At 40.7% G+C, this 12,536-nt stretch overlaps 1 long non-coding RNA gene across 1 annotated transcript in view; it reads left to right on the top strand.

The window, feature by feature from the left end:
• LOC133386616 (uncharacterized) overlaps nucleotides 1–11,816 on the top strand; it is a 38,782-nt gene extending 26,966 nt beyond the window's left edge. Inside the window, exons 2-3 of the long non-coding RNA XR_009763214.1 lie at nucleotides 11,318–11,372; nucleotides 11,669–11,816. This is a non-coding gene — a long non-coding RNA (uncharacterized LOC133386616). The remainder of the gene's footprint in view (nucleotides 1–11,317; nucleotides 11,373–11,668) is intronic.
• The last annotated feature ends 720 nt before the right edge of the window (nucleotides 11,817–12,536 follow it).

Genomic DNA, 12,536 nt, shown 5'->3' with positions numbered 1-12,536 from the left:
CCACTGCATCTGCAGCACTGCCACTCACTCCGCCCAGAATAGAAGGTTGGGGGCGGGCAGTAAATCTCAAGTTTTTGCTGTGTCAGCTCCAGGCTGATACAGAGGAGGGGCACCTTACCAGGAAACTGGCCAGGTTTGGGTCCAGTAGATCCATCACCAATCCTGTTCTTCCCCCTACAAATTCTCCATTTCAGGGCCTTATGATGGCTATTGCAGGTGGTAACATGCACTCTGTCACACTTTCAGTGGGTGAAGTTTAACAGCATATAGTTAAACTATGGCATTCACTCCCACAGGAGCCAGTGATGGCCACCAACTTGGATGGATGTAAAAGAGGATTAGCCAGATTCATGGAGGATAAGGCGATCAAAGGCTATTAGCCATGATAGCTGTGCTCTGCCTCCACAGTTGGAGGCAGTATTCTTCTGAATAGGAATGGGTGAGAAATTTGATTCAGTTTGCATTTCAAGCCAAATCTATCAAATTTGCACTTTCCAAAATGACATGAGAACCGAAACATAGCCATACTTCAAAATGTGCACTTATTCCAATTGTGCAATGCAGTTTGTCAACCAAACAGTATTTACAAGAATGCATATGTTAGAGGAAAATAATAAAAATAAATAAATAAATAAAATAATAATAAAAAATAAAATGTGCATAAAATGAATATAAGCAAAAATAACATACAAAGATGCATTATATGACAAGAAATTGCTTGCAAAATGTCTACATTAGTCAAAACTCCCTACCAAAATATGTATGTTAGCAGAAATTCACACTAAAATGCTGGAGAATTTTCATGAGGATTTTTTTTAAAAAAATGCAAATTGCTGCAGAAATTTGGAGAACTGAATTTAAGATTGGAAAATGAAAAACTGAGAGAACCAAAATTAACAAAGTCCTGGCAGCAGAGCACCCTCTTCTCCACCAGCAGAATGCAATGCAGGGACATGTCACATCCTAAACCTCACTTTTTCCAACCATAAGGAACCAAAAGCCTTAACTGCCTGAATTCCCTCACATTTGTCCTCTGCACCTAGGAATAAAGAATATGCTTGAGATTGGTATTATCTGCACAATGATCTCTTCAGTCCTGTTTGCAAAGTGGATAATTATGGCCTTGGTGAACAGAGACTCCTCTGCCAGTAGCTTGGGCTGGTGTTATTCCTTGGGTAGAATTGGATTCATGTAAAAGAAAATTGTCCTCCAGTAAAACCCAAATGCTCAGCCACTGGCCAGACCATGTGGAAAAGCTCTCGGCTTTAGAGAGCCCCTCTTGCCCCACAACAGACCCATCCTAAAAAAAGATGGACAGTCTGTCTGTAAGCTCCATTCTGAAAAAGGTAGGCATGGTCAAGAGCAGACTACTGTTTGCTTCAATCCTGTGTCCATTTATCTGAGAGTTTGTTGTTATGTGCCTTCAAGTCGATTATGACTTATGGCGACCCAATGAATCAGTGACCTCCAAGAGCATCTGTCATGAACCACCCTGTTCAGATCTTTTAAGTTCAGGTCTGTGGCTTCCTTTATGGAATCAATCCATCTCTTGTTTGGCCTTCCTCTTTTTCTACTCCCTTCTGTTTTCCCCAGCATTATTGTCTTTTCTTGTGAATCATGTCTTCTCATTATGTGTCCAAAGTATGATAACCTCAGTTTCATCTTTTTAGCTTCTAGTGACAGTTCTGGTTTAATTTGTTCTAGCAACCAATTATTTGTCTTTTTCGCAATTCATGGTATGCGCAAAGTTCTCCTCCAACACCTGAGAGTAAGTCCCATTAATCAGAGTGGGATTTTTGAGTAAGCATGCATAGAATTGTATCCACAATTTGTAATTTAGTACTTTGATTTGAAATTGCATCTTTAGAAACATGAGTTTCCATTCAAGTAATAATTTCTGGTCAAACTGCACATTACATTCAAAAATGTGTATTTAAACACATATTTTAAATTTGTACTTCTTCTAGGGAGGAGCCATAAAAAAGGATGATTTTCAGCAGAAAAGTGAAGGGTTTACTTGATGCTTCTGCACCTGGTATTTTCCTGCTAAAACTTATTCTAAGCTACGTTTCCCATAAGTGTTCCAAACTTGTGGATCCCTCAGTGATGGCTGGGGGTGGGGAAAGGGAACACCAAGGGAGCAGAAAAGTGACATGGGACGGAGGGCCCCTCCCTGTCCTTTTCTAAAAGAAAAAGGCTTTGGTGTTTGTATGGGGAGGTGTTATATATTTGCTAATTAGATTTATATACCAGTCTTTGCTCATCTGATGGTAAATCATCTTGCATCATTTAAAAAAATGAAGGGTGAAATAAAAATTGAAATAAGAGATAAGTGTGGGTTAGGAGAGGGGTGTGGGCCCTCTTTCCCACCTAGTAAGGAAGATCCCTGGCTGGTAAGTTAATAAAATGAGAATTTTGAGTATTTTTGGTTTTAGTTTATTCAATTGAATTTGGAAAGCTTCAAAATCTGTGAATTGGTTTAATTACTTTATTACATATTCAGATATTTTGGGATTGGGGGCTAGCCTCAAGAACAAAAACTGTCTGTGCTGGTTTATTTGGTCCTCAAATTCTTTGTCTCCCTCTAAGTTCTTAAATAAGCAGATTATTAGAGGAAGTTGCAAAGAAAAAGTTGTCTCCTTCAAGAAAATTGAGCCTACAAGAAGCTGCTTTGAATTTTACATTGATCAGAGAAGGGAGAACTGAATATTATTACTGAAGACATAGTCTGCTTTCCTTTTCAATGCCCTAATTTTGCTCATATGAAACCTTTGTATGAAAAAGTGTCAAAATTGAACTCACTGTAATTTAAACACATAAATCAGGCAGGTGTCTTTTCCAGATATCTTCCTTCATAAATCATCAAACAAGACCCATGGCCAGACCAGGAATTCATATTTAGGTAAATGAGAAATTATCTCAAAGGAACATGGCTTCCCAGGACAGTGTTCAGCAAGCATTAGGCTAGATCTTTGTTCTCCATTAAAACAACACAGGCTGGAGATGAATTACAGTATATTTTAAAAAAATAATTGCAAGTTATATGATTAAGGCCAGAACTTGAATGAAGAAATGTTGCTTAATTTAACCTTTTAAATGGGAAGGAATCACAGGACAGTGGTAGAGCACATATATTGCATGCAGAAATTCTAGGATGCAATCTCTGGCACCTGTAGTTAAAATGACCAGCTTGCAGGTGATGGAGAACATGGGAAGCTGCCTTATACCAACAGACAATTGGTGTATCTAGCCCAGTATTTTTAATACTGGCTGACAGCAACTTTCCAGGATTTCAGGCCTCACCTGAAGATGCCGGGAATTGAACTGGGACCTTCTGCATGCAAAGCATGTGACTGTTCACTCAACTACAGTCCTTCCATTGAGGCGTTGCCACTTAAGAGTAGGCAATAATAGACGAATAACTAGTTTGACCTGATGTAATAAGGCAGCTTCCTGTGTACCTATTTTAGTCAGTTAATCAATTGTTTAAATGTGCATATATTTGCATATGAGAAAAACAATAGTTCTAGCCATGAAAACATACCCTAGATAATACTTGCATGTGTCACACAGCATGCATCATCCTTAAAAAAGGCATATTTCCTTTCATTCACACCTAAGGACAGTGGCTATGATATCAGCGGGGCAGTAAGTCTGCTCCAGGTTTTAGTCCAAACTTGCCCAGCACATTGGACAGCTCCTTGAAAGTTGGGACTAAAATCCAGACCGGATTCACTGCCCCACTGACATCGGAGCCACCAGCCTCCATTGTATGAGGGAGTGCCTCTTTTAAGATGGTGTATTCTACCTGAAGTTTTCATAAATGCTTATATTTAAAATAATTTTCAGGTTTTTTAAAAAAATTGAAGGCACCTTTTTAGTTGATTAAAATTTATCTAAAACATTTTAACCTTATAATTGACTAAATGTTGCATTCCAAGGTATGATGGAGCCTTTGTTTCCATAGTGTTGCCATGATTTTCACACTCACCCAGCTCTGTTTTTGTGGTGCTTCAAAAACTTGTAAAATCTTTTTGACCAAGGACAACAGCTGTGCAAAAGAAGCTAAAATCTACACCATGGAAAGCAATGGCTCTATTATACCATATTTAACATCTGCCTTGAAGCCAGAGCTTCAAACTCTGGTAATGTTGGAAGGATCAGCATGGCTCTGCTATCCTTCCTGAGAACAGACATGTATATAGAATTTTGTACAATACATTGTTGTTCTGGTGGGTGGGAACATAACTACATCCACCAAAATACCTGCAGTGCAGGCAGTGGCTTAAAATAGAGAGATGATGGGGAGAAATGGCTGCACATGTTTAGACTCTCGGCACACGAACCACCTGGATAATAACAGGCAGATCCTCAAATCACGGCTGTAAGTGTTGTGAGAGAGCTGCCTCACCCTACTAACTTTCAATAATTGGTGAAGCGATTGCAATAGAATTTGTGCACTGTAGTGGAAGAGATCTATTAAGAGTATTTTCCAAGTCTATGCTGCTGCAGATAAGAGTTAATTGAAACTACAGGGCTTGTATTAATTGGGTCTTTCCATAAAGTTGTTCTTGAACTGCCTTACAGTCCAATAGTTCCAATAGAGAGCCAAGTGACTGTATGCTATGGTATTTTGTTATGTGGTATCAATAAAGAGCAACCAGCTGGCACAGAACAAAAGTGCAGGAAACATTAGTGCTGAGCAGAGCAAATCCACGACAAGGGGAAAAGCTGACTTTATACTTTGAATGTAACAGTACATCTAGAATCTGGTACCTTATCTATACATGCAGGAGAATGGGATAGTCAAATTCTAAGATGGTAGAATAGACTGTGTACCACTCTGGACAGCAAGTGGAGATGACATTTTGAATGCTCCCCACGTAAAAAAATAAATGCAAGTAAATTGCAATTCTAGTCAAGTCTATGTCATTCCGTTCCAATGTTCTACTTAAATATATAATATATATGACCATTATATATTTATGGGATCTTTATAAAATATGATGCCTCACCTACAGATTGTATAGCCCATTCTACCATCTCAGCAACCTATCACCTAATGCAACTGCACATGTAGACTGTGTCTCCTAACACTGGGACGCAATCTTTGTATTAATTGTAAGGGTATGTCTGTGTGGGAAGGACCCTTCCATGCTCCTGGGTCAAGGCTTTAAGTGTGGAAATCAATCTTCATAAAAAGGCAGTGTGACATGGCACGGGGTTTCATTAATCCACAGTCGTCTTTGCCAGTGAATGTTCCACAAATGCATGAATGAAATGCATCTTCAAAAGGTTCACACTTTCTAGTTCTATACTTAGCCAAACGAAGTCAAACACTCCTGGAGGGTGGCAACACAAGAACAGGCCTTTCTAGTGGTTCCTCCTCCCTGGGCTGTGGAATGCTCACCCCAGGAAGGCACACCTGGCATGTTTTCTATCAGTCTTTAGGCACCAGGCAAAGACCTTTCTCTTCACTGAGGCCTTTGGGCCTTGATGTGTGCTGTCCTAGTTTTCCTTTTCGTTATTTGATGGGTTTAAAGTTTTTATTGATTATTATGTATGGCTTTTAACATATTGATGACTTTTATTGTTTGTCTTTTAATCTGTGATTCTCATTTTAAATTTGTGCATCTTACCATATAATATTTTTCTAAGCATCACACTACTCTTGAACGCTTCTGCACAGGTGTGTGCCTGCGCAGAAGTGTTCGTGAGTAGCGTGAGGTACCCGACAGTGGCAGTGCAAGAGGTGCCCAGTGGTGGTGTGCAGGTGAGCGAGTGAGGGGGTGGAGGTGGCTGTGCTGGCTGTGCTTGACTCTTGGTGCTTGGGTGGGTGAGAGGGCAGCCCATGGGAGGAGGGGGAAAGGAGGACTGGTGACCCATGGGGAAGAGGGGGGAGGGAGGGAGCACTGGTGACCCATGGGGGGACGGATGGGAGTGCTGGCAACCCGTGGGAGGAGGGGTAGCACTGGCAACAGCAGACATGGTTGGCGAGCAAAGTGAGCAGGTGCCAAGCCCTTAGTGTTTTAAATCTGTTTTAAGTCACCTAGAGACTGTTTGGTATTAAGATGACTAACAAATGAAACAAATAAATAAATAAAATCATGATTGTGTAGTCAGCTATTGCCTGGTGCCAAAAGATGAAAAATAGAACTTGGCCAAACCCTCCTAAACACTGATGAGGAAACAAAAGCTCCTTGCAGCACCAGATAATACCAGGAAGCTCTTTTCTTCTAGGGCATGCTCCAGAAGGGGCAAAACATTTACATTGATTTTGTTTGGACAAATGCTCTCATTGTTTGGGGCTTTGTAAATAGTGACATACTCTCTTGACAGCGAGAAGGGCATCTTGCAATCTTCTTATAGAAGATACTCTTTACACTGGGCCCAGTCCAATTCTTTCTGCAAGCCCAGCTCTGTGGGTGCAGGATGAGATCCCCATTGAGATTCTATAAAACCTTTCCCATCTCCACCCCCCCCCCCGATTCAGCCAGATATATATTATGCCGAATTAGGGTTGCCAGTTCAGAAGCATCCCAAACCCTGAGATTTCAGGGGTGGGCCCTAGTGACATCATGGGTTGAGGCCCTAATGATGTCACAGAGGTGAGGCCCTAGTGATAACATTAAGCATGATATGTTAAGCATCAACCACAGTTGCTTGGAGCATACCAGTCAAACAAAAAAAATTCTCAGATTGGAAATTAAGATAGAAAGATGGTGTTCTCACATCCAGATGAAGTGACAGGACCATTCCTTCTCACCAGTTTAGGGAGCCTAGATAGGGAACATTTAATTTAGCCTACTTGCTTCTGACAAGAAGGGTTTAAGTGTCCTCAGGCCAGGCTAGTCATCAGAAGACCACTGTAGGAAGAAGGGAGCCTAGTGTTGTGGAGATGTTAGATGGGAGCACTCAGGGGTAAAGATGGATGCCCCAAAGGCTGCAATTCTAAACACACTAAGGGACTAAGCCCCATGGAACACAACAGGACTTACTTGTGAGTAGCTAAAGTTTGGATTGTGCTGTTGGTAAGGGTTAACTAGGGATCATCGGCAAAGATATCCATATCAAAGCAGGGTTAGCAACCCTTTGCCTGTAATGCCCTTTCTGCCTTTTGATGTGGCTGCTCCAAACCTCTTTACAGACTTGACCCTTCATAGCAGAGAGAAGTTTGAGAAATGAGCAAGAGTTAAGAAGATTCTCTACCTTTTCCTGCCTAATCTGTGGGCTGCTATAAACTCACTTTGACAGCCAACCCAATTCCAGTGAGTAATAATTGACAGAGAGCAAACACATGCTTTGATCTGCCTTCACAGGCAGTAGCTTGGGAACAACAGCAACTGAAGCCATACTTCCCAGTATGTGAATTCTATTTTACCACTATTGGGCATAATGCAAACCATAATGCAAACAAGGTGCATCATCACTGGGTTTAAGGGAGTTGATCTGAGTGCATGGAACCACTGTTATTGCTTTTATGGATGTAAGGGAGTGAGGCCAGAGGTAAATGAAATGCAAATAGACAAAGAGAAATGAAAGACAGTGATGATTTCCTAAATGCAATACCATATCAACCACAGCAAGATTCCTATGAGTAAGGCAGAAAACTCAGCATCCCACAACCAGTCAGGATTTCTAACCAAAAACCAAAACAGAAAAAACTGGCCGTCAGCCAAGGTCACAGAAATCCCCATGTAGCACAACCTGAAGCTGCAGTTAGTGCAGAATGCTGCGGCACAATTGCTGACATGAGGGAGACCCTATCAGCACATAACACCTCTGCTCTGAAATCTGCACTGGTTGTTGATTTGCTACCAGGTCAAGTTAAAGTTGTGTTTTCCGTGTCACGGGTGCCACATAGTACTTGTTCTGCTCTTGTAAGAAATCGATCCTTTAGTGTGGCAGCCCCTATACTTTGGAACTCCCTGTTCCTTTGGCATTAGGCAGGTGCCTTCATTGTACTCTTTTCAACACCTGCTACAAACATTTTTTTTTTAGGCAAGTGGCAAGTCTACCCAAGTATGTAGAAGCTATTATGCTTTTCATATGTTTTTAACTCACCTTTGGTTTTATTATTTTGAATTTTTTGAATACCTGTTTTTAACTGTTTTGCCAATAATTTTAATGTTTTAATTCCTTTTGTAAACCACTTTGAGGTTTTTTTTTACAATAAGGTGGTATATAAGTGTTGTAAGCAAAATACATAAATAAATTTCAGAGTCACTGTGGTCCTTGGGTCTCTTTCCTCTTTTAGGAACAAAGGCCATTTGGTACCATGTAGCTCAGTACTGATGACATGGACTAGCATTGGCTCTCCAGGCTTCCAGGCAATAGCCTTTTTGAACCTTTTGCATGGAAAGCATGTGCCCTACCACGGAGCTACAGCCCTTCCCCTATTTAAAGATTTTTTTAAAAATGGTTTTCAGTTCACTAATGAATGCACAACATATCTGGGGCAGATCCACACCAGGCATTTAAAGCACATTCAACACACCTTTGAAGCACATGAATCACACCACAGAATCATGGGAACTGTAGTTTAAGGGTGGTGGGAACTATAACTAAGAGGGAGAAACTACATCTACATTAGATGGATCTACATTACTTCATAAACTTTGCCTGCATATAAAGATGTTTATTATTTACACAACCTACAAAGATATTTATAGTGCAATCCTACACATGTTTACTCAGAAGCAAGTCCCAATTTATTTAATGGAGTTTACTCAAACAGGGAAGTGTGCACAGAACTGCAACCACAAGTGATTATCACTTCACTCACCCAACCCAAAATGCAGAATCAAGCCACTTTAAGCTATTTTGTAACTGTTTTATACTTGTTTTATGGTTATTGGATTTTAAATGGATTTATTTCTTGTGAGCTGCCTTGCTTTGCAACCCTACCTCACAGGGTTGTTGGAAAGATTCCATATCTACTGGGGATGTAAAAGTACATACACACTATATAATAGTTTATTGTTGAAACTTGTTGGTCATTGAAGAACATTTTTTTAAAAATTCAGTATTAGTTGAATGAAAGCATTGGCCTTTGGGTGAAGGGCGTGTAATAAATTCTAATTTTAGTAATAATTCTAAGTAAGCCCTGCCTAGCTGTTGTTAAAAAAGGATTGGAGTGGGAGAGAAAGATTTACAACACAATTCTTTGCTATGTTCACTCAAAACTCCCATTGATTTACAGCACAATCCTAATCATGTCTACCCAAAAGTGTCCTACTGAATTCAATGGGGTTTACTCCCAGGTAGGTGGGATGAACATTACAGCTTTACTCCCAGAAAAGTGGGTATAGTATTAAAGCTTCATATTGGGCAGGTTTTCAAAACAGGCTATGAATTGGACAAATAAACTGGCCTCTTCAACAGCCCAGTAAAATTTAAACTTCTTTGACTCTTTATAATTAGAAAAGTATAACATATTGTAATGGCATCCTGAGATGCATCATGTACACTTTTTCAAATTTCTGTTCAGAAATTATTTGAAAAATAAAATTATAGTATGCTACTTTTGCAAGTAATTAAAAAACCTGCATGTACAGTTTTATTATAATCATAATAACTGAAATTGTTTAGTGTGTATGCCTACTAAGATCCTGTTGTGATCTTCAGTTCTAGATTTCCTGGATTTCCTATTGTAGAAAGGCAATATTGCTGCTGCCCAATGTTATACACTCATGCAACCTCTGATGTGCAGACAAGCAGGAAAAGGAAACTGTTGTCAGGATTTGCAATTGGTTCTAGCTATTGCTTGGAGGTCAGCAAATCACTTGTCAATCACAACCCTGACTTCACTTATTGGCTAAAAATTTGAAAGGGCAGGGCTCAGAGCAGTCGACTTCTAACAGAAGTTGCAGGGGTTGGGTGACATTTTGCTGTATATTTCTTGAACCGGACCACCTAGAAACTTAATTTTTTAAAAAAATGAAAGCGAAGAGTCCAGAGATTCAGGTGACTCACCCGGAGACCTGGAGAGGACCTCCAAAAGTCAGAGTCTCCGGGCAAAAACCAGAGACCTGGCAACCCTATACTGAATCCACTGTAATACATGCATTACAATGCTTGTGAGGCACTTCCATGCTTCACACAGACATATCCAGCAGCCTTGTCATAAGGACAGCCCTGCTGGATCAGACCAAGGACCTGTCTAGTCCAGTATCCCCTGCAGAGAAGCCAACAAGCAGGACATAAGCCCTCTCCCACTGTTTTTCACCAGTAACTGGTGTTTAGGGGCTTGCTGTTGCTCCAGGACCCTGTAGACAATTTGAGCAGCCTGCATGCTGGGGTGTTGTAGTAGCGTAGAAAGGCCTCACAATGATGATAATAGTTGGGTACATTGCCATGTGCCCCCAACGGGAGGCAGTGGTAGGACTCCAATATAAATAATTCTCCTTGGTTTTTATTGTTCTTTGGATTCCATTGCCAAAGACTCCAAAGTGGCTTACTTGGGGATGGGTATCACATTACTGGAGCAGCCTGGTTGCCTCTTCCCTTTTCATTCATTACATGTTGCTCTGGTAATACCTGTTTAGAGGAAATCATGATGACTGAAACAATGACACAGTTACTTCACATGACAGTGTACCCTCCACCCTCTCGAAAGATTCATGATCATAGGAAGTTGCAACTGTGCCACTTAAGTAATGTCAGAATGGATGGCTGTAAAGAAAGCGTTAGCAAAAGTTATGTGTCTAGGACTTTTGCAGGACTTCCCTAATATATTTTGCTGCCTGAGATGTAGCAGCAAATGGCACCCCTCCAAGTCATGGTACCTAGTACCCCAAGGTAGTCAAGTTATTTTGACACGTGAGGCAGAAATTCCCACAAGTGATTTTCTATCTTGATTGCCATAAGAATGCAATAATAACAACAAATTAAGGCTGTGACCACACTATGCATTTAAATCATGACTATCTCTAAAGAATCCTGAGAATGGTAGTTTCTTAAGGGTGCTGGAAATGGTAGCTCTGAGGGATAAACTCAATTCCCACAATTCTTTGGGGGAAGTCATGTACTTTAAATGTATGGTGTGTACACAGTCTTAATAACTAACAGTTTGCTGCCTTTTCATCCCTCCCCAAATCAGCTGCCTGAGGCGGCCATACCTCCTCTGCCTAGTAGTAGGGCCAGTCATGGCAATAGTGCATTTATGATGTAAACAAGAATTCCAAGGGCAGCAGGTGTACAGTTCTAAAGCTATGTGTTGCATCAATTGGATGCACTGGAGTCTAGCACATTTGTTTTGATTGCTCAAGTGCTGCTTGACTGTGTTAACACTTTGATTTTATTAAATATTTCACAGGTCCTGTGCACTGATGCAAGCCAAATGACAAGCAGAGTTGCAGAGAATCAGACAGGTTGGTTTTTAAATTCACCTTCCATTTGGCATCTCATGGAAGAAATGAAATTCTGCTCCAGAATGTTGTTTTGTTTGTTTGGATTAAAAATGCAAATTTTATTTTAGGCTGAAAAATGTAGATGTTGAAAAAACAAAAGGAGGGGGAAAACCCTGATGCACTTTTGATTTCAGGATTTATGCTCTTCTTCATGTAAATAAATAAATAAATGAATCTGAATGACATTTATTTGGCTGGCTGAACAATCCATGTTAACAAGACAATTAGTATGTGATGAAAGTTATTATCTTCCTCAGCATGTCAAAGTCGGGGACTGCGGTTGCTGCTGCTGGATCTTGGAACCAAGCCTGGATTCATTTCTCAGGCACAGTAAAAGACAATATTGAATTCTTCCCTCCAGATCTTGACAGGATGTAATTAATACTTTCTTTCTGCTTTAAATAAAAAAAGGAGCAAAACAACCTGTAAAATATACATACATGAAGTTTCTTTTTTTAAATTGTTTTTTGAAGGAAGCGACTGACTTCTAAAAGGTAAGTGACTGACAGTCAGGAGCAACCAAAGATCTACTTCTAGGCAGTGTTTATGGCAGTGACTTATACCCTTTGTTGACACTGTGGTTATTATCAGTTTAGACATTATTGCTGTCACTGGTATACCTCTATCTCTCCTAGTAGGAGGAATGGTGAAATAATTACCCAACAGCAACTGCCCAGGTAATTTGCAGTAGCAAAGACCTTACTAAAAGTCTTTGACTTTGCATGGACTTCTTCTTGCTTAGATAAATTATCTAGATCTGTTAGATTGCAGATTGAAGATATTCCTGGCAGGCAGAACAATCCAAGTGCCAGGAAGCCAGTGGAGGGGGGGCTGAGGAAAGCTCTGTGGGATCCTCCTCCTGCTCAGGCACAACTGGCCCAGCTGAACGCTGGTTCCATTGGGAGTTGCGTGTACGAGCCGGCCAGAAAGCTCTGGCTCCGACAAACAGGCTTCCCGAGGAATAAGCACTCCCCACAGGCTTCAATGGGAATTTAAAATATTTTTTTTACTGCACTGGCCTTTTGGCTGGTGGAGTTTTAAGGGGGATCGGGACCTGGGGGAGGGATCTTGTGTAAGTCCCTCCTGTGGCTCCGCCTTTGCCAGGCTTCCAGAGTGCCCCATTTT

Source organism: Rhineura floridana, chromosome 6 (assembly GCF_030035675.1).
Source record: "Rhineura floridana isolate rRhiFlo1 chromosome 6, rRhiFlo1.hap2, whole genome shotgun sequence".
NCBI classification, from domain to species: domain Eukaryota; kingdom Metazoa; phylum Chordata; class Lepidosauria; order Squamata; family Rhineuridae; genus Rhineura; species Rhineura floridana.
This window is presented reverse-complemented; position numbering and strand designations above follow the sequence as displayed.